General features: G+C 39.1%; 1 long non-coding RNA gene across 1 annotated transcript in view; it reads left to right on the forward strand.

The window, feature by feature from the left end:
- LOC139670424 (uncharacterized) overlaps positions 1 to 23,086 on the forward strand; it is a 62,733-nt gene extending 39,647 nt beyond the window's left edge. Inside the window, exons 2-3 of the long non-coding RNA XR_011697481.1 lie at positions 8,319 to 8,399; positions 22,678 to 23,086. This is a non-coding gene — a long non-coding RNA (uncharacterized lncRNA). The remainder of the gene's footprint in view (positions 1 to 8,318; positions 8,400 to 22,677) is intronic.
- The last annotated feature ends 1,948 nt before the right edge of the window (positions 23,087 to 25,034 follow it).

Here is a 25,034-nt window from a genome sequence, read left to right on the forward strand (position 1 = left end):
TGTAAAACATAAACACTGACTCTTATCAAAAACAATATTACAAAAGTGGACTACTAAATTAATTGTTTTAATAACAGGCATTTTAAAGCCTCATTTCCATCACTAATGGTTGCCCTATATGTCTTCAGAGCTTTGGGAGAGCACCAGTTCAGAAACCTGACAGCAAAAAGAGCTGGCAGCAGATAAAAACAGGCAGCATTCAGCTCCAAGATTAATAGTTGAAAGGTATTGTTGAAACAGTACTGTGTGCTACTGAGACAGTAGTGCTGATATCAGCTCAAGAGCTATCCATTCCTTGGAGCTCACATCTTACAGAGGTTCAACTCATCCTTTGAGGTTCAGGGTTCAACAGGAACATCCAAATTCATACTTTGCCCAGCTCAGACTATTATCTCTCTTTACTTGAGGGAAAACCCAGTTCCCAACTAGCTAAGCAGCATATTGTGAACATTATAGGCTGTGTATCCTTCTGAGACAATTGTTTTCCTTCCAGCTTTTTCTCTGAGTTCACAAAGTGTCCCACAGTGTTCCAGGTGTTGTAACATGGGATAGCTGCCCACCACTCTTTTTATTTTTTAAATATATTTTGTTTGATCTAAAGCATTGGAGTTTTATCCCTATTTTTAAAAGAAAATAGAAGTTTAGAAGATTTTATTTTGCTCTAAATTTCCTAGGTGAAATACTGAATTGCCATGCCCTGAATAAACCTCCACCAAACCCTGCATGTAGTGATGATTTCTAAACTCTCCTAACCCACCATTTGATGATTTGTGAGATGAGGTTGAAAACAGAACTATTCTGTACAACCCCCATTTTTTAGCTTGTACACATGTATGAGTATGAATAGCTATGCAAATATAAACATACACACACACATATCTATATACCTATGTCTCTATCTCTATCTATATCATCTATATCTATATCGATATCTATATCTATATCTAATCTATCTATGTGTATCTATATATATGCAAGGGTAAGAAATACCCAAGATTCAGCAGATATATCTCTTAACCTTGGACTGTTCCATTCATAAGTTATTGGGATTCACAGCACTGCCTGTCATGGCAAGGTCCTGCCTCAGGCTGTGCTCCTGTAGCTCCACTCTTAGTGGGTGGCTATGCCCCAGTATTGGGAAGATAAGACCTACACTGGAAGAGGGGAGTCCAACAATCACCTCATGCAGTCTGAGGGTATTGTTGGGTTCTCCCACCAACCTGCTCTACTTTGTACTCTGCAGGCGTGTTGCTGCCCCCACAACTGCGTCATGGCCCAACTCCATTAGGCACTGGAGGAGGAAGCCTGGGATCCTGCTGGTAGCTCCAGGGCAGGTACACAAGAGCTGAAGAGTTAGGAGGAGAAGCACCAGTGTTTACTACAGAGTGGAGAGACTTCTTGCCTGGGGGAAACAGCATAAGACTCTAGCTAAATGCCAGCAAACAGCTAGAAATAGTTGCTTTTATTTGGGTCAGAGGTTGTCTATCTCTAAATTGGCTGCTGTGAAGTAGAAAATCAAAACCAGATCTGTGAGTCACAGATTGCTAAGGAAAGGGACGTTGTAAAAACTGTAATGGATTCCTCCCTGCTGCTGACATCTTCCAAACTACCCCTGGGCTGTAGTTTGATGAAGGCAATGAATGTTGATATTTTCATGCCCAGATACTTATTTAGCCATTATTAGCAAACCAGTGTAAGCTCAAACACATTGCACTGTTTTATATGCTCACATATGAGAAACCATCAGAACAACATTGGAATGATCTGATTGCATACTCCTTAATGAGCTTGCCAGCTACGTGCTCTCAGAGATGTCACATGCACTCAGCATTGTACTAGGAATGACTAAGTAACCTTTCACTCAGGGCCAGACCTCTAAAACCAAAATGAGTTGGACAACACTACCTGTAAACTATGAACTATGCAGGCAGTTCTTAAACAACTTGTTTAAGCTATGTTGTTGATAAAAGCTAATAACTTTGATATTCAATCACATTTGCTCTATTTTTTTTTTGTTTCTGTAGTTTTATTAAAATTCTTTTTCCTTCAAGAAGTCTTATATGAATTACATGGCCAAACAATTTAGAGAAAACAAAGGTTACAGCAATATAAGTACAGCTGGAACAAATTCCTGTTCTGTGTAAGCCAGAAAGTGATTTGTATTTTCAGTAAGTAGTTGTGTGCTTGTGGGTTTTTTTGTGTACTTTATTAGACATTGTATTTTCATGTACCCAAATTCTGTTTTCAGTAATATTGCTCGTTCATATTCCACACAAGTCCAACTGTTTCTACTACAACTTTTGTTTAACATAGTCTTCCAGACAAGGACACACAGTTGATTTATACAATTTTATCACTCATTTGATAAGATTTACCTTTATTTGCAAGTTGTTTGTTTTTATTAATGAAGTTAAGACTTCAGCACACGTGTTTACTGGAGCATCCATTCAGGCTGATAAGATACCTTCATGGATGACTAAAGTTATTTCGGTTTTTTGATGTTTGTATGAATACTTCTCAGCATTCTTTTTTCAATCTATTTATCAATCCTCAAAAAGTAGTTTGATGACACATTCAGCAACAGTATTAGATTTCTCTAGCATTCTTCAAAGAAATTTGTATTTTCTGTCAAAGGTTTGTTTGTTTGTTTGTTTAGGATTAGATTTCATTTCAGTGACTACTTGTGTCTTGAGGAGCCAGGCAATAGTTTAGGAAATCTGCCCCCCTAAGTTTTGTGATTAAATTCATATTAAAAACCACTATGAATTTTTGAAGATTCACAGACTCTCATCTTTCAAGGGTAAGTGAAATAAATCTGAGGCTTTAGTTTTTTTGGGTTTTTAGGATTTTTTTGTTCATTTGTTTTCTTTTACTTCATTAAGAACCAGGTGAGATCTTGAGACTGAAGTTGTCACATGCAGTGAAAATATGTATTTTATATTTAAATATTCCATGAAAAAGCTGAGAGCCAAGAGGATTACTTAAGTCTTTTTTCATCATCTCCAGTGTAACTAGAACCGCCTTTTGGAAATAACTTTGGACAGTACTTTGAAAACTCTACATAGTAATAGTAAAGACTTAACAACACTACAGTAAACTGAGTAAGTTACTATGCTTCATTCAGTTCCACCTATTTTACCTGGAGAGTAACAGTTATACTTGAAAACTGTGTAAAAATGTTTGTGAAAATTGACTGCTCATCTTATTACCTAGTTGTGCAGGTGACAAATGCAAGGGCTCTTTTTAACTTTGTTTGTTAGGTCTTCCAAATGCATGATGAAGGGGCCAAAAGATAATAGTCTTCTGGAATGGATCACCTGGGAAAGCAATTACCTTATTCTAGGTAAATCCCTTCTCATCTCTGTGTGATTATTGTTCTTCTTACCTGTGGTCTATTTCATTTAAATTGTAAGTTTTTTTAGGGAATGAGATGAGACTCGCTTCATTATACATTAGCCTTCTCAAAGTGAGAAATCTCATTTCAGTTAGTTTTCCAGGCTCCCTGTACATTTAATAGAGAGAAAGAGAGAGAGAGAGACTTTTAGAGGATGATTCATTTTCCTTGTCTACGACTGGAATAATATTAATTGCTCTCTGGATGTTATTCTCATTACCTCTTCCTATGACAACACTTTAAATCAGATATCAAACTATAGACAGATCAAGTTATGTGACATGACTCAAGCCCTTTTGTACTTTGCCTGACACTTTATCTCAGTTGCGATTTCCAGATATCACACAACTAGAAATAATGACATATTGGGCCAAATGGAGGCCTGATGTAGTTTTACAGTCAGGCTGGAGGACTACAATGGTTGTTTCTGCCATTATGTGAAGTGGGGAGGTGATGACTACAGACAATATTGACTTGTTCTAAGTCACTAGGACTAGGAATGTTTTGAGATTAAATACCTCAAGGGCCCCAGAATGCGATACTAATGAAATTTGTGAACTTTATAAACAACACATCACTTTAGGAGCAGCATAGGATCTCTGCTGACCTCTGAGTAGGTGTTAGCCCACCTTGGTGTTTAGGCCAACTTGCAGATCACTTCCTGGTCCCTTCTTATGCCACAGGGCTTCAGAAAGAAAGAATTGAAGGATAGGTCTATTTCTACTCATGCTAACTCCAAGCCAAGTTTGTAACCAAAGTTCTTAATCTGAATCAGCTTTAATATAGTTTTATAGCCCATTAGTACAATTCTTAAGCTGAAGAAAGCCTGGACCAAAAATTAAGCCTGTAATTCCAGATGTGTTTTATAACATTGCATCAAAATGGAGGATGTTTATTCATCTCCTTTGTTCTTCAACTTCTCTCAGCCTCTCACCAGAGCTTTCTAAGCCAAGGAGGTGAATTGTCAGTTCACATTTCCTGCACACCCCTAAAAGTTGACACAGAACTCAGTCCTTAATAGAATTACCACAAAAAATATATTTTAGAGAATTGGTAAATTACACAAGTGGGATTGTAGGTGCCTAAAGACTGTTCAGTTCAAAGCAGGATACTCTCCTACAGTGCCTTCTGTATGGGCAGCATCTTCTCCCCCACAAATTGTTTTATGCTAACCTCACCTGTGCTGGACCACATGGAGCAGTGAAACAGTGAGTCAGGTCAAGGAACTGCAGTCTTTTCACTCATTCTTAGCCAATCCCTGTCTGGGCTGATCTTCCACATCTTGTACATTTTCCCACAGAAAATACAAATTCTGGGGAGGTTTCTAAAAGTTTTGGACTATGTCTTACTCCATACATGTACCTACACACATGAGTAAAGTATCGGATTATGTAAGTCTTGGTTCTTACATGTTGCAAATTGCCTTTTCAAGTGAATTCAGAATCACAATTGAAAAATGACATGTCTAACATTTTGCATAGCAGCCTGAAAATCCCCGAACACTTCTGTCAGCTGTTGTCTTATCAGATATATTCAGCTGTTGCAGGCTTTTGTTTTCACTTAGCTAAAAATCCATCTCCTAAAATAATTGTCAAGTGTTCTTGAAAAAACCATAAGAAATTAGAATTAAATATTCAGATGTTAGAATTCTTATTTTTCTATGGACTGTGAAACACATGGATTTCTGAAACACATATGGCAGCAAATGGAAAGAGTAGTTTAGCTTCAGAAGGGATGTTGTAAAGGTAAAGAATCTGGGGTATCAGTTCTACCTTTGTTCCTCCTTATATCATTCTGCTATGTAGGTTACTGACTCTTCTGTCTTTTGTGCCCCTTAGTATTTAACCTCATTTTACAGGACAGCTGTATTTCATCCCTCATGGCATACTGGAAGCTCATTAGTTGAGAACCTCTTCCTTTTCAAAATGTTTTGAGTCTGGTAATTATTTTCTAAAGTATCTCAAGCACATTCTCATTCACAGTTAAATAATTTTGAATACATCCATTATTATGCATTCTTTCACCTGCCTACAACAGGATCCAAATAAGAAGTTAAATACCTTTTAAAATGCAATGCAGTATGGCTTTTTAGTCCCAGAGAAACAGAGTTTGCAAGAAAACAACAACCAGTTGAAAGCAAGGCTATTTCCCCAACACATTTTGCTTCAGCAGAGTAACTCATATTTCCTAAAGGTATATGTGCTCTAACTGATAGTATTCAAAACTCAGTTTTCAGTTTAGCTACCTAAAACAAATTTTGATTTGTCTACATCATAAAAGCTTCAAATGAAGAAAGCTCAAAGAAGTGTAACCTTCAGGTAGGTCAGCAGAAACATAAGCTTTTATTTACAAAAGTTATATTTGTGTGCTTCTATGTCTGAGATTGTAGTGAGTGTCAAAGCTGGTCTCTCGGCACCATTATGACCTATTTATTCTTTGTGTATCAAAGCACATTTTTTAAAGTGAGAAAAAAGCTTCACAAGGTGTGAAAGCTATGATCTTCAAATATGTTCTGTGAATTTACATTTATGGGGACAGACTTCTCTTTTCTCATTCACGTTCCATTTCTTCTGCAGAACTCAGGCATACACATTTGTGTATGTTACATTAATAAATTAAATATCTCTTTTTTGGCTTAAATAATAGAATAACATCTTTATGTCAAGTTTTTCATGTACTTTTTAGATTCCAGTGTGCAGAGTACACAACAAACACACAAATAATTTCAGGCAAACTGACTAGACCCTTTATCAAATGATACATATATATAGGTGTTATCAGGAGATACCACTTCTGTTTCTAAACTAACAGATCAAATTTCCATTTTAATTAAATTGATAAAGCTCCAGGAAGCCAGTAGAGTAATGCTAACTAATGCCAGCAGGATGTAGCTAGAGCATAAAGATTGTTTCCAATGTCAAAAGAGCTCATTACTGTGAGATAGCCAGATTTTTGAGAAGATAAAAATTATCAAGGTCAAACTCACTTCCACTTTCATTAACTAAGCATCTTTCTGTACTAATTTGAAGATATAGATTGCAAAGGCTACCTGCTAGTCCTGTAAAGGTACAATGGGATGATTTCTTAATGATTAGTTGTCCAGCACTGATCCTCATGCTCCTCAGAAATAGTGTTAGGGACTGAATACTTTTGGAGGATTGAACTAAAGTCATATTGTAACTCCATGGAGTGGGGACTTCCTCTCAGCCATTTTTGTTTCCTATAGTAATCCATTTCCTCAGCCAAATGTTTTAATACTGGCCACCAAGATATAATGGCACTGCCTGAATAAGACTTGAACCCCAAAGCCCTCTGTATTCTTACCTGAACCCTGACACTGACTTTGTGCTTTTTAATAGGTGTCCTGTCTACTCCTTTTTTTTTCCCCACTCCCCACTGACACAAGATCTGATTTATTTACATCAAATCCTTCTTCTGTTAGGGAAATAGGCATTTATTCTGCCCTGTTGTTGCATAAAACTGGCTTTAAGACTGTGAGCCACTCAGCCTTTGAGCGGAGGCCAGGTCACCTGAAAAGCCAAAGTCTCTCAGGGAGGAATGCACAATATCCACAAGACAGACTGCATGAGTAAGAAATTCTCAGGACAGGGATAAATCTTAAATTTATTTTGCATTTTTTGAATGATATCTACTTCCTCTTGGGATTCTGATTTAGGGGTATGAATAGCCTGAGTCATTATTTGAGGATATGAGTATATCTATTGACTTGGATGATTAAACATCTGAGCTTTGTTGGACTTGTATTAATGTGTACAGAATCCCTAGCAACAGAAGTATAGATACTTTCAAAGTGCATTAGTGGTGCAGACTTCTGAGATGTGGGTATTTAAATGTTGTGAAAATAGGCAGCAACTTAATGAAGGCTTTGAGAACTTCAATTTTGATTCTAGTCTTAAGTTTTCAGGTCTTTTGTGGCACTTGTCTTATATGACCAGCCACAAAAATTGTGACACTTTATGTTTAAGAAGATATGTTCCTCCTTTCTGTACAACTGTGAGTCTGAATCCAGAGGTGCTGGTGGCCACTAGCCATACACAGTCAGAGGGCTTTCAGAGGATTTACCATAATTAAAAAAATTCCTATAGCTGCTTGTTCTAGTCTGTAATGTGTGGACTACTCGCACTTGTGCATATTTGACTATATTATCCTTTGCACTTCTTTTAGTTCTGCTTTTTGCTTTTTTCTGGGGGGGGGGAGAGGTTGTTGTGGTTTTTTCTCCTGTTCCTGCTCAGTGTATAATCTTTCAGCTTCTGACCATTTTTTTCAGTCATTTTATTTTGAAGAGCTTATTAATGAAGAATAAAACGTTAGTATAACTGAAGACAATAGCTGCAGCTCTTCTGGATCTGTGATTAACAGAATAATGATCCACTTCATTGCTGTCACTCTAGAAAAATTACTTAATGCACCATCATGTCTGCAAAGCCAATGTGTGCATCTGTCTCTCTAGACAGACGTGCATCTCTGGCATATATGGAGTAGAGTACATTTTCCAGGAACATAACGCTGCTTGTTTGCATGGGCTTTGCAGCATAGCAATAATTTAGCAGTACCTAGCAGAAGATTTTACCTTTTTCACTTAACAAAATGTCTGCAAGGTTTCTGCAAGGTTTTATGAAAAAAAAAGTCATGAAAATCTCGGTCTTACTGGTGTTTATATTATTTATGTTGCAAACCTCTTGATACAGCTATAGAATGATCACTCCCCCATTTTTATAATGTTTTTTGGTTCTGTTTTGATAAATGACAACATTTAAGACTAAGACATAAACCGACATTTCAGTTTTGCTATTTAATCCCTCAAATGTCAATTGATAAATAACATTATATTTAAAAACTTATCTGATGAATTTTTGCATATTTTTCTATGGTTAACCTGTTATTAATTTTCTTATTTCAAAAGGTCATGATAATTTTTTGTATGGAACACCATCTCACATTTTGTGAAGCATGATAAAAGGAAATCTCTCTATCCATCTTCAAGGTATGATATAATGACTCAACATGAAACAAAAGCCTTAAAAGCCTGTTCCACAGGTAGGGTGGAGAATGAGAAACCTGATGGAAGAGACAGAGGAAAAGTCAGACTCCCTGACAGAGCTAGACTTAGGGCTGAAACTGCCAGAGCAGCACACTGCTCACAAGGGAACAGGTTACAAGTTCAAAGGAACACAACAAACCCCCAAAGGGATGATTTATGCTACTATAACTTTGTAGTGATTCATTCTTCATATTCAGATAGCAATAAAGAGAGTCATGTGGTATCATGTTATCTATTACAAATGTTCATTCTTATCACAGAGGTGCATTGATTTCACCATAACGCTCTGTCAGCGTAACATTACACCTCCTTCTGCAGATTCCTGATTGCAGACTCTTAGCACGTGAACAGATTAGTCCCATCATGGGAAGTGTGTGCTCAGACCTGAACAGTGGCCCATCTAGACCCTGTTAAATAGATGTGACTTTTACCTGGATTCTCATGGTGTGCTGAAACAATCATAAGAGCAAGAAGTTCTTGACTTAGCTATACAGACACCTCAGGACCTGGGAAATCCATGACACACTGTGGATCAGGAGAGCATGTCTAGCTGAAGGAAAGTTTGACAACAGTGAAAACCAGTCCTGCGCATCAGAAGCCCTTCTCATTTCATACATAGAGAGCCATCATTTGTTATTTCGCCACGGAGGGTGCTTGCTATTATTGGAAACTGTTTCCTCTCTACTGCTTTCAGTTTTGCAAAAGGGTAGGAGAAAGAGATGGGTATTTCCCTTTCAAAATAACTGCAGGCTCAAGATGCACCCAGATAGGTAATGTGATTAATAATTCAAAGCTCTGTTAGCAAGTGACACAGTATCCATCTCTTCATGCCCTGTTCTGCCCCAGGGTGCAGTGAAAGATGTGCACTCTTTAGGTTGCTCAGCTCTAGTGTTAACATTTTCCATTTCTCTATCTTGAGTTGTCTGCCACCAAGATGTGGGCAAGCCCTTCTTCATTTTCTTGTTGATTTTTGTCTGTCTGTCTGTTTGTTTGTTTTGTGTTTCTTTTAAAAATTTAAGGAACCAAGATGGCAGATATTTATCTTCAAAGCCATTTCAGTTAACAAGGCTTTATTCAGACTTCAGCGCAAGTCAACACATATTAACCTTCAGGTTGTAGGTAAACAGAAAAGCTCATTCTCCAAGGACAGCAGTTGAAACAGTTACAGGGAAGCAGAATACAGATGAAAAGTGACATGATGCCCATTCTCAGCATTGTAAATTCTGATTCTGTGTTCTTCACTTGCTGTTGGCCAATTAGCATGGATGGGACAAAAAAAAATCTTAAGGTCAGAAGAGCTCCCTGACCAATGTATTTAAGCATCCTTCTGGAGAATTAGTATCTTCAAAAGAGGCCTAAAACCCCAAACTGTTTTTGCATTTTCTTTTCCAGTATCTGAAAAAAACCACAGCCATGTTCTTGGGAATGGAAGTTTCACATTCTTTTAAGTTTTCATTTAAACACTTGGCAGTGAAACATTCCAGTCCTAGGATCATGTTCATGAGTTTCTTCATGAAGTGCTTTTGGTTAGACCTTGGTATTTCTAGAATTCTCTTACTGTATGCTGATGCCATTTCACTATTTCTTTCCAGTTACTGGTACCTCCTCCTCCCCTCTGTCAATATTGCTCTCTTTACCTATGACGGCAAAACACCTTCTTTTAATGAGGTGGCATGGCATTTCCAGAGGAATCTTTCCCTCTTTCCCTCTCCCTTCATCATTTTTGTACCTCTCTGACTGTAATATTAAGATGTGACAAATTTATTTCCCAACTGAATACCTGCCTCAGGTATGAGTAAGCAGGCAAGCCTTTCATAGCTTCCTCTCCTCCAAATCTCAGTACAGGTCAGTGACAAATTTCAGGTTATGGCAAATCTTCATCTATCTTACCCAGACTCCCCTTGCTTCAGCTACATTGACATACCATTTCTATCCCAGGGCAGCTATTCAGCTGTTGAAAGATGATGAACAGAGACGCCCTGTTAGATTTAAAACAGTAAATCTCATTTATTAGTAGCTGTAGAAGACAAGAGTCTTCATCACCCTAGGTCATCTTAATACGCAGTATGACCAAATTCCAAGTTTTTTCACAGGAGTGTCTAAAATAAAAATTCTGAAATTCATATTTAAGAAGGTTTATAGGGATTAGATTTCAAAGGGACATCAACATTGTTGAAAACCAGCACAGTTTCAGTAGTTGAAATAGGAGCCTACAGTAAGCTGATATCCTTCAAAATTGCACCCTGGAAAATTTAGTTTATTTTTACCCTACAGGGATTGAACTTGTGAGATCATCCCTCAAATGGTGAATGTCAATTATTGTTTTCATTTACATTTTCTACTGCCAGTGGACATTGCAGTTTTTAGATTCTTCAGATTTATTCTGGCACTCAGAACTGAGCATCTCCAGCCTAAAAGCTACCATAGAGTCAAATTTCAGGCATCAAAAGAAGGCAGAGATGAACATTATGGGAATGATAGAATGCATACAGACTCTTGGGAGAAAAAATATCTCTGGTTAGGAAAAATGTCAGCAGGATGATAAGCACAGTTTGCTTATGGCATAACAGTGTGGACTTGGTTTTTTGCCTCCTCTATTGTCAAATGCTCATATGCCCCATGTATTTTTTGTGCTTTTAAAATTCAGTAACATAAGAAAATTATGCTCCTAGTAAGTGTGGATAATTTACTCACTGTACAATAGCTTTCAGCTTTCTTTAACACAAAAGAAAATGACAACTTCACACTCCCTGGAAATATGTAGTCTTATTACAGGATTGTGCATATGTTTGGAGAACAACTTGCACATTAGAGGTATATGTGAGTTACATCACTAAAACAGAAAAATATCTTATTTTGTTCACCAAAGTTAATAAATAAAAAGATTTCATTTCCATCTTTGTTTTATTTCTGAAATGAGAGATGTCTGTTTTATTACATTAATCTTGAGGATTTCAAAATGTAAGCAAGACAATGTTTGTAAACACATAATATTTACTGCTAGGTCAGCTCTTTCAGTTTTAGAGAAATGAAAGCAGACAAGCCAAATCTGGGAACCTCTGTTTTTTCCAACAATATTGACTGAACCATTAGAAGATACTACTTGCAAATGTGGCATAATATTTTATCTGTGAAAAGGACTGGTAGTCACAGGCTTCCTATCTTGTACTTTGTAAGATCCTATTATTAGCAAAGTAAAAACAGAAAACACACACTGGAGGGAAACTAACTCATCATCTAAAAGACAGTAATAATTTAATCTATACTTTGAAGTTAATTTCAGTTTCCCATCTACTATATCAGCTTTGATAATCAGAAACCAGAAAATCCTGAGGTTTTCCACCTCCTGTGTTATCATGAAAACCAATGATCTATTATTGGAATCTATTTTATTAGTAGCACAAACAAATTCAACTTGTACTTGAAGAACAAGTGCAACCTGTACTTGCTTTAAGAAATAAACAGCCAAACTTTTATGAACCATGCAAATTATCCTTAAATGACTGCAAAACTGTAGAACAGTTTTATATAGCATCCTATTAAAATTCTGCTAAGTGAGTACAAAGTTGCTTGGCTTAATGTGCATTTATATATTTTTAAGCAAGATACATATTGCATGAAGTAAGGAACTTTGTGAATTTTCTTGTAAATAGATATTTGTTCACCCATCTTTGTCATAGGCCAAGTCTAAGTAATTTATGTTATTAATATTTTTTATGGGTTGAGTAGCTGCTGCTACAGCCTGATCTTTTACCAAGCCAACAAAAGGAGGACCTTCTTGGGACTTTAAGCCTAAAGCAAGCAGACCTTTAGTCTTTGCCGCCATTCATCATTTATGCCTTGAATTGAATTAGAAAGATGTTTGGAGCCTTGTTAGAATAGAGGCAGATGATAAGGAGAAAAGAATGGCTGTAGAAGGGTGAGAAAAGCATAATTCAGAGAAGGAAGCTTTACTCTCAGCCTTGGTGGTGTGAACTCTCATGTCTGAGAAAGGAAGAGATATCAAAAGGGATGTTAAATTAGGAAATACACCTTTCAACCAAAGAACATGCTTTAGTCCTCTGACTGATGCATAGCCATGTTACAGTTTTTACCATTGTCCGAGAAATAAACCAGCCAAGTTATTTGAACTTCCTCCTCTCCAGAGTTACATTTGGAAGGGAGATGTGTGTACTCTGTCCTTCTACACGTAAGTTGACCCAGCTGCCTTCCCCAGAATGTCCCTGGCTTTCCCAGATGGGATCAGCAGAACTGTCACAAGTTGAGAGGAAAGAAAAAGAGACAAGGCTTGGCTCCCCATGTCCTGGTGCGACCAGGCCTTCATGGAAAGCAAAAGAAGCTTTTTTGTGTTTGTGTACCCTGAGGGACAGTGTCCACTTCACCTTGTAGGGGTACTAGCCCTCTCATCTCAGCCAACCTGGATTGTCAAGAGAAGGGTGGAACAGCATGTTTGGATTAATTCTTTTATCGGTAATTTTCCATTCTTATACTTAAAACCAAGTTCCCTCCAAACTACTGTGCAGCAGCTCAAGGACCAAATCTACTCTAACCTTCTCCTCTTTTCTTCTGTCAAGAGTGTTAGTTCTGACAGCATGTGCTTTGTTCTGTGTCCATGCACAGTTGCACATATGGAAGCCTACCATTAGTTCTCTTAGTTGTAGTAGAATAACTTGAAATACAGGCAAGTGATAGTTTCTAACATCATCTTCTAGTTGAGGGAGTGTGCCAGTAAAAGTAAGTGTGCAGTTCAGGGAAAAAAGAAATCGAATAGTGGAAAACTGTATTGCTCACTGAAAATCAACACTATGTCACCTAGAAAAAAAAATGCAACTTTGTGCTTCATATTCTATTATGTGGTAATTTGAGGGATTTTATGGCTTGAAATTGTGTTTATTTCAATGTTCCATTTAGACAAAAGGCTTCTTTCCCTGTCTCAGGCATCTCAGCATGACTTCACAGTACTGTATTACCTTAGTTTTGTATTTCTATGAGGACTTTTGCATCTATCAGCTTCTCAATGATTCTCCAGCTGCATGCTGACCAGAATACAAAGTTGAGTTTTTGCCTTGAAGGCAAACATACACTTCTCTTTGGGGATCTCCATGATGGAATTTTTCTGTCATTGTGACATTAGATGTAGAAGATTTAAAACTTTCCCATCAGCTATGTGATGTAGACATACAAATCACAATAAAAAAGGGAGCTTGATTATGCTTGGGAACATGCAGTTCAGTAGGAATCAACTTCATGAGAAATAGCAATTCTACTTAGAAATGTCATGTCGATTTAATTATATTGGTGGGGGAGAAAGCCCACACAATAAATAATATGTGAATTAAAACTGAGGCCAAGCACACATTTTTGTGATATTCTTTAAAAAGCTGCTTCCGTTAGACAACGTCAACCGAGGGAACTTCACCAGCGTAACTGGGGTTACTCTGCCTCACAGCAGCTGAGGATTTGATTCTGTTACTTCAGCAATCATACAAGAGTGCCTGATGTTTAGGAATTAGGGGAAGCTAGACAGCTATGTGGTGTGACATAAGCCAATGATTTGGCCTCAATTTTGTCTGATTAAAATATGTAAAACAGTGGTCATGAAAACAGTAAGTAAAGACAAAGCAGTTTTGTCCTGAAATTGCTTAATGAAGGCAGGACTGACTGAACAGTAGCATTGGTTTTTAGTGACTTTTCATAAAGAAAAGGCAGTCTGTCTGTCATTATGCAAATTCAACAACATCTGCTCTATGAAACCCTGTAATAATGCCTGAGGTTTGCATCATATGAGAGTAAAAACTGTTTTGACAAAGGCTACAGAGTATGCTTGTATTAGCCAGACATCTCCTTTTTCTAGTTCAAGTCTACCTCAAGAGTAGGGTGGGGGGGAGACTTTCAGCTGGAGTAAATTGTCATGGCTCAGTGGAACTGGTTTCTCAGAGTGCTGTTTTATTTGGTGAAAAATGTTGAAATCTAAGAGGTAAATTAGACTTACTATTGCATTATCAGAGCATTAGTATTTCATTAGTAACAATGGCAGCAACAGATGTGAGACGTAATGGGAAGTATTGTAGCCTTCCTATGCAACCAACAAAAGAGGCAAAGAATACTGTTTTAAGAAGCCTGCCAAAGACTAACTCACATCTGCTTTAATGTTAATTTTAATTTTAATAATAATAATAATAATAATAATAATAATGAAACAAAAACCCCAAACCCCCCCCAACCAACAAAGACAAATAATATTGACAGCAGATATAAGCAATAAGTGGATGTCTCAGTTCTGTTTCATACTTAATAAACTTCAGAAAATACCTATTAAAATCTATTGATTTTTCACATGATTGTTACCACCTCTGAATTTAAATGATGGAAGGGTTGGTGTGCTGAGGGTCTTGAGTGCTGGGGACTTCTGCACTCCACTGAGGACATAGAAATATTATAAAGATGAAGATCAGACAGGAACACAATGTACAGTTGCTCACATAATCTCTTTAGGAAGAGCAACCACAGACTGCTCTCATAGGCCTAACTAGAGCATGGGGGAATTAGAGCAGAATTTCATCTTGCCAGCATACATCACAATTCCTTTTCAGCATCAGAAGCAACAGCCTCTTCTGTGTTTCCAGCTAAATGATGGCTCTATCCGTGGCTGCAGGGGGAAAGAGGAGACTGCTTGGCTTCTCTGCACAGAGGCAGTCACAGGCTAATGTCAGTCCTTGCTACAAGAGCAGCTATACAATAACCAACACCCTTTCAGAGCCAAGCTGAGCAGCATAGGACTCAAAAACTTATTTCTGTCATACTTATTTTTTAAAAGTACGTAATAAGTTTTACATCACAGAATAATTCCTAGAATGTTTCATGAAGCATAATAGCCCAGTGAAAAAAAGAACGTACACAAATATTTGCAAGGACTCACAATGAGCTGGGGAGTTTTGTTTCCTGTAATGCTGGGGTTTGTTTTATTGTTTATTTTCAAAATCCAGCCTGGATTTTAAGGGTGAGAATTTAGCCAGTCTATCTGTAGAAATGCAACATTAGATACTAGGTCTAAGTTGAGAAGGGTCCAGCTGACCACAGATGTTTATTTTAAATGGGAGGGTCTGTTTCTGGAGTGGCTGATATTTCCTCATTGACTATAGGGTGGAAGCCAGGTGGTGAGCTCACACTACCCTCATGGGTCCAACATAGCTAAGCAGGGGGGAAACAAATCCTACCCCAGAGACTGTAACTCAGAAAAGGCTATGATAGATTGGACTTTGCCTTAAATAACTAAAACCAGGCAAGAATGTGGCATTCGTTAGATGATTTGGCAGTTATTTTGGGGGTGATGTTGAAAACAGTGCAATAACCTCTATCTCTGGTCTCCATTCAGGAAGTCACCACCACCACCAGCAATTGCTGATGTGATGCTTGTGGAAAATGATCTCTGTGTTCCCTTTTCTCACTGCAATTCCTTTTCTGCCTGTCAAAAGTGACAGCAGTATATGACCATCTGCCTCTCCACTATAGCAGTAAAATGTTTATCTTGGTCTGGAGTGACCTTCATGGCCAGGATGACCATCCAGTAATGATTGCTACTGTAAGTGACTTCAATACAGTTCTCGGGAAATGGCTGTATTTCAAGCATAGGGTTACTTGTGTTCTTGGGGGCAGCACATGAGCAATGAGCTATTTCTGGTAGTTGTCATCATGGACTGGAACACATCCCATGGATGTTTTTTGCTATACCTTGCAGGTTTGGGGATGGTGTCCTGGGGAGAGTTGCTGGTGTCTGTTCTTGGGTTTTTTTCCAGCATCTTTCCTGTATTCCCTCAAGAATTAAATTTACCTTTGGCAGTGATCCCAGCACCATATGAATTGTGAGTCTGTAGGGTTTTTACCCAGTAGAGATCTGGGACTAAAATTTTGGGAATAAACTATAAAGTAGATTAAAGATTTAATTTTTTTCCCCAATAAACAATGGATCACTTGTTGTTAAACAGAAGAGGTGAATAAAAATAATGGTGGAATGGTTAAAGCCTCAACTTGTTTACTGCTAAAATTGGAATGTTTTCCACTCCTTAAAATTTACACAGATGTTTTACCCTCAGAATTGACATTACCAATTCTAAGGCTAAGATAGGGAGCTGAAATAAAACATGGAAAGCAAACAGAATATTTTTTTTTACTGGATATAACCAAAAGGTCAGAATTACATAAAGTGTGTTGCAGGATTTGTGGTAAAGGAGGTTTTTAATCTGAAATGACCTTCTTCCATTTCTAAATGCAGCTATCAATCAAATATAGAAAAACACAAAGTTTTTTCTTTCTCTGTATGAATCGTCTTGCTTTCCAGCGTGCAATTGAGCAAAGGAAAAATGTAAGACAAAGCAACAAAAGCCAGAAATCTGCTAAATCACCTAGCATCTTCATATAGTTTTAAAATACTAGGAAGATAAAATTTCCTAAAGAATTCCTAAAATAAAAATATTTGTGAACTTTTAGAGATATTTCATACAATAGTTATGTTCTTCCAAAAGCTCTACAATTGCAATGGTCAAGCTAAGTTGTTAAAGAAGTAGTTCATTAATTCTGCATTTCTTGTATTTTCTATTGCTTTCGTTGCTAGTGTTCATGCAGTTAATAGGCTCTCACATCAACCAATATATGCTTGCAGCTTTAACTTCATCTCAACATGCTATTATGTGATTACTATATAATACATCAGAAATTACTTCTCATTATTGTTTTTAATTATGATGATTAACTTGGATTCCTTCTTCAAAAGTCTAATTCTGCATCTTTATTTGAAATACCAATAGAGCTTCCTTCGAAGCTTAGGGATGCCAGAACCAGCCAGACAAATTATGTCATCAACAGTTATTTTACTACGGGTTACATGACAAGTTTGCATTCTTTGGTGAATCTGTCTGTGTCAGTGAAGTAAACAACCTTGTTTGGGCAGGCTGTATGTGTATAGTGAATAACACATTCAGTTAACTAGCTTTCTATGGAGGCAGAATGTGAGGAAGAAGAGATCATTTATTTATGGCATAATTCATATTTTAAAGCCATCATTTATTTATACTGTTGATGCAGTTTTCTTACTAGCGTCATATCACAGTTGCCTATGCTTTCAAATAACACAAGACCCCGTATATTCCACAAACCAACACCCAGTCATCACAGGCCATGAGTGCAGCTTTCCAGTGTACACTACACAGAAGAACATCAGAGCAAAATAATCCTTCATGCATAATTCACAAATCCAGTCCCTGCATGCTTTATGCACTGATGAATTACTCGGTTGTGCTGAGGTAATTCAGAATGAGCTAAAAATCAAATTATGGCAGGCATGTGCTGTAACATTATTATTCTGCAGGCCTGGATTTGAAATTACTGTCTCTGAGACCTGATTGTGAATATGATGTATTCAGCCTCCATGATATTTCAGCCCAGTGCCCTATGTCTGAAGATGTCCAAGGACTCACTTCAAAAGCTTACATAGTTCAGAAACTCAATTTGATTTCTTTTTGCCTGAAATGGGCCCTGACATTTTAAAATCATTAAATGCAATCTGTTTCAAATGCTCACAAAAGGTCACAAAGACTATGGAACTGCCCCTGCTATACCACCACAGCTCCAATCCACTTTAGCAGGGGGACTAAGTGCTCAAGGCATTCAAAATTGAGCTCCTAATGTATTAAGTGCATTAGTAATAGTCACAGCTCTGCTAGAATTTCCATTACAAGGTCCACATTACCAAGGCTGTTTGAGATGCAGTTGACTTTAAAAGGATTTTAGTATTGTGTTGGATCAGAGCCTGAGCATGAACTTGATATTTTCAGGATTTATTTTTTTCTTTTCCTGAAAAGCATTGCACTTTTTGATGTTGTTTTCTTGTGGGTTTTGTTTGTTTGTTTGTTTGTTTGGGTGGGTGGGGTTTTGTGGTTTTTTTGGGGGGAAGAGGAGGTTGGGAGGTAAAAAAAATATGGTTTGGACACAGTCTGAGGGAAATACCAACTGCATATTACATGTATCAGCAGCTGTTTACAAGCTTGTCTTTAATTTCACTTCAAAAGTAGCTGATGATAACCTAAGAGAAAAAGGAATAACTCTAGAAAACAGAACAGCTGTGACGTGAATACCTTTCTTTCAGTGTTGTCTGTTTGACTTCAGAAAGACAGTATCTCAAGTTACTGAAAAGAAAAATGTTTGTCCATTTGGAGAATATGACCCAGAATGCACTAGGTTTGCTAAATTTATTCAGTTTTATTTAGCACTGGACCAAGATTTAAGGCTGCCTTTTTCATTCAGTGACAGCAGGAGTAAGCCCTAAATCCCTTCTGTCAGGTTAGACTATGGCTAGACATTCCTTTTTAAGCAACCTTCGCTTTCCTATTTCCAGCCCTTCCTCCTCCCTCTGGATAACCCTTCCTCTCCATTATGTTAGGGCAGTGTTTGCCTCGTCATGTGGCAAAGCCTGTTTCTCACCCTAATCTCATGTTCATGGCACAACAGAGGTGGTTACACAGGGTCATGGGTGGCCCGGATACTCCCAGCAACACTCCCACCAAGACATTTGAACCCAGGGCTACAGCCCAACCTTCAGTTTGGTATTCCCATATCCCAGTAGCAATATCACATTGCTAAATACCAGTCACCAGAACTATACCAGCATTGCTGAAAGAGAGAAGCATTTGTTATCATCTCATTTATTCAGAGTAATGCTGCCTATCTCACTGTTTCTGCTTAGCTAACAGATAAGGTAGACATCAGATCCAGGAGACACTTACAATCACCGCCCAACCACTGATCCCCCTCTTCCCTTCCCCTGCCGCCCACTGAGTACTTATCTGTGCATTTTGGGTATAGTTAGAGTCTCAAAACCAGTACATTGGCTTAATGAAAGTTCACAAGCACAAACATTGTGTAAAAAACCAAATCCATTTCTTTTTATGTAACATGATATTTCATCAGAGTAATTCCTTCTTTCTGAAAGTGTTTGAAAATGTTTGATTTGCCATCATCACATCTATCAAGGAGAGAGGATGTGGCTTTACCTTATGTAGGTGGTCTTTGTTTAACAATGCAAATATTTGTATTCCAAAAACTGAGGTGATACTGCTATTCTGATTATACCATGGTAGAGGCTGAAACATGCATGTGACAGATAAATAAACATGACAAAATATGTCTGGAGCACTCCATTCTGGAAATGTGTGCAGTGCCTTAGTTTTACCTTCTGGAGAAGTAATGGTAACTGATCGAAGGGGAAATGGCTCCCCAGCAAACACTCCACACTCAGTGCGGGGGTGAACCAGAAAGCAGTTTATTAATGAAAGAGCCAACCTATATATGGTCGGTTAGGGGAGGTGCTTGGAGATGGGTGGAAACTTAAAAGGGATTGGGTGAAAGGCGTGTCAGCAACTATTAAACATCCAATAAGAACAGAGTCCTGAAAAGAGGAAGGAAATCTGAGGTGAGGGCTTTGGAACTTGGATGCAATTGGTTGGGGATGGGGGGGGGGGGGGGGGGGGGGGGGCAGAGGGATTAACTGACAAACCGAATAGCCAATGGGGAAACACTCATCAAGTGACAGGAGAACTGACCAATAGGGACTCAGGGATTGGGGTAGGATGGGTGGAAGGGGCAGGCACATTTCTGGTGACTGTGCCAGCAGCAGCGCAAGGATGATCCCCCCGGGTGGGGCCGCACTGTTTTGGTCCCCCTGTGGATCCTGGATCTGCTGCGTGGCAGTGACACTTGCCGCGGTGGCTGTGTTGGCAGTGCACAACAGGGGCTGTGCTCGGGAGATGGCCCCAACGCCTCAGAAGCGCAGCATTAGGAACAAACTGGAGGGGGAACACACAGGAGAGGAACGAACGTGGGAGGTAGAAACAGCTCAGGGGGACGTACAAGACAAAAAACTCATACAAAGTCTTCCAACATTCAACATCAAAATTCTGGAATTTCCAGTCTACTGTCTATTCCTATTCCCATAGGTTCTGTTTCTTCTCAATCTCCATCCATCCACTTCTGACAATATTCTCTCCATTCTTCATATGTTATTTGTTTCCCTACAGAGAAATTTCTCTGAAGTCATAGGGAGCAGGACCAAAAAGAAGTGGATTTGCAAATCCACCCATGTAAAAACATGCTGATGTCAAGTAGGAGAAAGCTGGCATGAACAGGCAATGTAAAATTAATGATTAATATCCACTTGATCACAAATAATTCTGCAAGCGAGGGTGACAAAAACCATCTACCTGCAAAGAGCAGAGGTACTCCCCTCGTTCCTGTAATATCTGTTATTCAGTTCTGGTAATAGTTCTGTCCTTCTGATAGGTAATAGCATCTGCTGTGTCTATTTTTACTATTCTGCAACTCTTGTGACTTTCATGTTACTCTTCTGGTGTGCTCTGCACAAAATTCACTCTAGTCCTGCATTCCTGCTGCTATTCCTTTACACTACAGTATCTGCACAGAGAACTGTTGTTTATACAGTTATGCAGAGATGGGTAATTAATTGATTATTGTGAGTCATACCACTGGAGCTAGTCCTTCCTAATGATCTCTGAGTCATCTACTATTTTTTCTTCTCTACAATATCTCTAATTAGATCCATACACTATCTATCTGCTATGCAATGTGTGTCACATAGTGTCATGTGTAGGTCATCATGTGATAGCTTTTTCCATTAATTTCCACTACTTAACTAGAGCTCAACTTTCCCTAGAAGTGTTCCTCTTTCTAGGTTTCTGTGTCCTCTCCTGCAATTAGTTTTTTAAAGCTTTTCTTATGAAAATACAGATGCCAGTCCAATAAAGCAATTATTCACATCTTTCCTGAGTATCCCTATCAAACACAGAAACATTATTAATCAAATAATTTATTGCATTGACACCTTAAGTTGAATCATATGTATGATGTAGATGAATACATGGATGCTTGTACTAGCTCTGAACCCTCTAATGAAGTGTTTTGCAGCACACACCCTACCCTGTTATAAATCCAGCCCTTTTTTGCAACTGAGTACTAAGAGTTTGATAAAGTGGTCTGAACTGACAACAGTTCAAAACACCTCCAATGTTTGTATTGAAAATTTTTTTCCCAAATGTTGGTCTTGCAGGACAAAGAACTCTCTCTTACAAATCTTTTGCTCAAAGCCGTAATAAAGTGCTACCACACAGCTCAAAGAAACCCATGCATATTAGTAACATCTTTGCCACATTTGGTTCCAAAGGAATGTAATTTGCTGTATGGATATTTTAGTGAAACAAAGACCGTGGTGCACCATTATAGACTGTCACTAGTCTTATTTGTACAGTGAAGTGGTAGTTTGCAGAGATTGCAAGGGCCACATTCAGAAAAGGCTGCACTTTTCTGAAGTGGGAGCTCAGAAGAATTTAAGGTTGTGGAATGAAAAGTGAGGTCTGGGAATCTCACTTCAGCCATTGTTTATAATCCAGCACAGTCATGCCTGAATTTGTCTGGGAGAAGGGAGGTGATGAAAGTAAAGGACTGCCCAATGCAGCGACTGCCCTACAGATATAAGGGTGAAATTCCTTGCTCCTCATTTAGTTTACAGTACAGACTTCTGCCTCTGAGCTAATTGTCTAGACACTCTTTATAGTCATTGGAGAGAAATGGGCATTTCTAAAAGGCAATTTTCTGACCTGTCTTAAATGAGTCTATGAGGAGAGAATGCACTATGCTTTGGAAATGTCAGTTTCTTGCCAGAGACCAAAAAGGGTGTGTGAATGATTACAGACACTACAAGTTAGGCAAGAAGAATCCTGCTTCAAATTAAGGATTCATATTTAAATTTATTCTGGCATTTTCCAGATTTAGAGTGTAACTAATACCCATTTATCTTCTGTTATGGGTGGGCAGGAAGTGGTGACATCTTATGGAGATGTTTCTCTGTCCTTTGTGAAGCACAGCACTTCTTGCAGCCCCCTGACCCTGGAAGCAAAGGAGTGCAGAATACATAGTCACTCACAAATTGAAACTGTTGATGAGTTAAATGTGCATGTCCTAACATCTCATCAGCTATACAGCTGATACTATTTTAGGCTGCGACAAACATGATTTTGTAGCAAAGGTCTGGCAGTACCAGCAGTAGCAGCAGAAAAGTATCACTTCTTATAAGCTAATTTTGCACCCAGTAAGTTTAAACAAGGTTCTCGTAGCCAAATGAACCTCCTTCTGTCCTGTGCCCCTCTACCCTTAACAGGTCTTACGAGGCATCTTCAGAAGTCTAGTCTGCTCAAATGTTGGAGATGGCGATTACATGGACATGCAGGAATGGAGGAGGGCAAGGGATCGCCGGACCGAATTCGATGTGTGGAAGGTCCAGGAGGACCATTCCTGACCCGGACTATGTCTTTATACCAAGGACTTTGTCTGTTACTGCCTCTACTCCTTTTTTCTTGGGTTCATGTTGCCTCTCTCTGTTTCTAGCAGTTTCCCCAGCAGGTAGGAGCTGTCACAACAGGTACAGCTGCCATTGGCCAGCTCCCTCCGAGGGGCGGTCCCGATCCTGCCTGTCCCCAGTTCACACCCCTTCAGTTCCTTCACCCAGTAGTGTGTAGCGGATTTGCATGCTCCGCCTTAGCTCCACCCCCTTTCCAGAACTTTCCCTACCCAAGGTTATATAAATCCCGTGTTCTGTTAATAAAGTTAGATCAGCTGTGATCACCTCGGACCATCCCTGGCCTCCTGGGTGTTTGTTTCTCCCTCGTGGTGGGCAAACCTTACCTGGGGCCTGGGAACCTGCGAACGACAGCTCAGCAGACGGTCTGCAAACCCCCGTCGCTGGTCTGGTCCCTTCCCAGAGACCAAGACTGCGACACTCAAATGCTCTGTGTAAACCTGTGACCTTCAACATGCTTCTGTACCACTGAGGGCTGAGTTCACAGCAGTGCCCCTGACACATCTCTGAGCACAGCATCCTGCCTTGGGTATTTTCTCAGTCCCAGACACAGGCCTTTGATGAAGTGCAGTTGCAGTGAAGTCAAAAATGAAGAGACTCCCCTGAAGCCTTCTTTCTCCTAGGCCTGTGAGGTTACTTATGCACAACATATGCTCTTTCACAGATTTTCTCCTTGTTTAATTTACCCTTGGCTAGGTCTTGTAATGAGTTTGAAACCTTATGCTGAAGATGAATAAATCTGTGATCTGTAATTAGATAAATTCTACATCTAAATAAATGTATAGCAAATGGTTCAGAGAAAAGAAAAAGAAAAGAAGGGGCATTACTAGCATTTAGGCTGTGTTTTGGTGTCTGCACAAGTAATTCATGAAGTCATCTAGAGCAAGATATCAAGATATTTTTAGCATGTGACAATTCAATACTGCTAAGTTTCTGTACCTCAAGTAGTTCTTTTATGGTGCACTTTTAAATTACATTTTACATCTAGGTATGGCAGTTTGTAGTCTACTTAAAATAAATATTTCCCATATATCCATATGCATGATCTACACTTATTTTGTAGTACAAGATGTGCTGACAGAGATTAAAAGATTGCAGCACAGCAGAAGGTGTTATGCTATTCTGCAAGTGCAAAGTAGGTACCTTTATCTGACTCAGATTTTAGCATCTGTCTTCTGATTCATAACAGCTCTTGTTCCACATAAAACTATAATCACCTCAAGCCTCATTTCTTCTGGCACTGACATCACAGGCTCTTTGGTGTTGTTGCAAATAAAAATCTAAATGGAAGTTTAAGTCTCAAGGGTGAAAATGCTTAAACTGCAAGGTTTTCTCATTGCAGTCTTCAATATAACCTTCTCGCTTGGGCAATATACCAGAGCCTTTCAAGTGGTGTGCTGGTTTAAAGGTGAACCAGCAGGGGAAATGAACTCACCACGAGAGAGATTATAAGTCAGACCTAAAATTTAATAATAATATTACAATAACAACACTGACACACAAGGGAAATTGCTTTCAACTCACAAAACCCCAGCAGTATAACCCAGTGTCCTGGGGCACAAACCCAAGGGGGTTTGTTTGCCCTTGTGCTGAGACCCCTGTGGTTCCCCCAAGTCCAGAGCAAAAGGAAAAGAAAAACCTGTTGGTGCAGGCGAGGGCTGTGGTCTGGGCGAGAGCGGGGATCTCCTCCTGTCAAGGTCCTGCTGCTGCTCTGGATCTGACGAGAGGTTCCCGAGGTTATCTTACCCACCCCTTATGTACCCTCAGGGAGCTCTCAGTCCCTCCCCCTGGGCGGGGACTCACACAATGGGTGATTAACTCTGGGAGCCAGGGGGTGTTGAGCTGTTGATGGCCCATTAGCAGCTCCGTCCCCCTCAGGCTGGGTGTGAAGTGATAATGGCTCTCTGGGCAGCTGCTGCTAATGGCCCATTGTCCTTGGGGAATGAATAGAGGGGGTAGAATACACAGCTTTGATCACCACCACACAGGGTTAGCTGGTCCCTCCTGCTGAACTAGGACAAGTGGGTTAGACTATAGCTAATAATACCTGTTTTCAGTGCAGGGATGCAACCCCTGCTGCAGTGAGCAAGGAAGTGACATGAGAAAATTCCTCATGTACTTTTTGCCTATCTGATGCGGATGCGAGTACCCAGTCTTGC

The sequence above is a fragment of the Pithys albifrons genome, chromosome 3, assembly GCF_047495875.1.
Source record: "Pithys albifrons albifrons isolate INPA30051 chromosome 3, PitAlb_v1, whole genome shotgun sequence".
In the NCBI taxonomy this organism is placed as follows: Eukaryota; Metazoa; Chordata; class Aves; order Passeriformes; family Thamnophilidae; genus Pithys; species Pithys albifrons.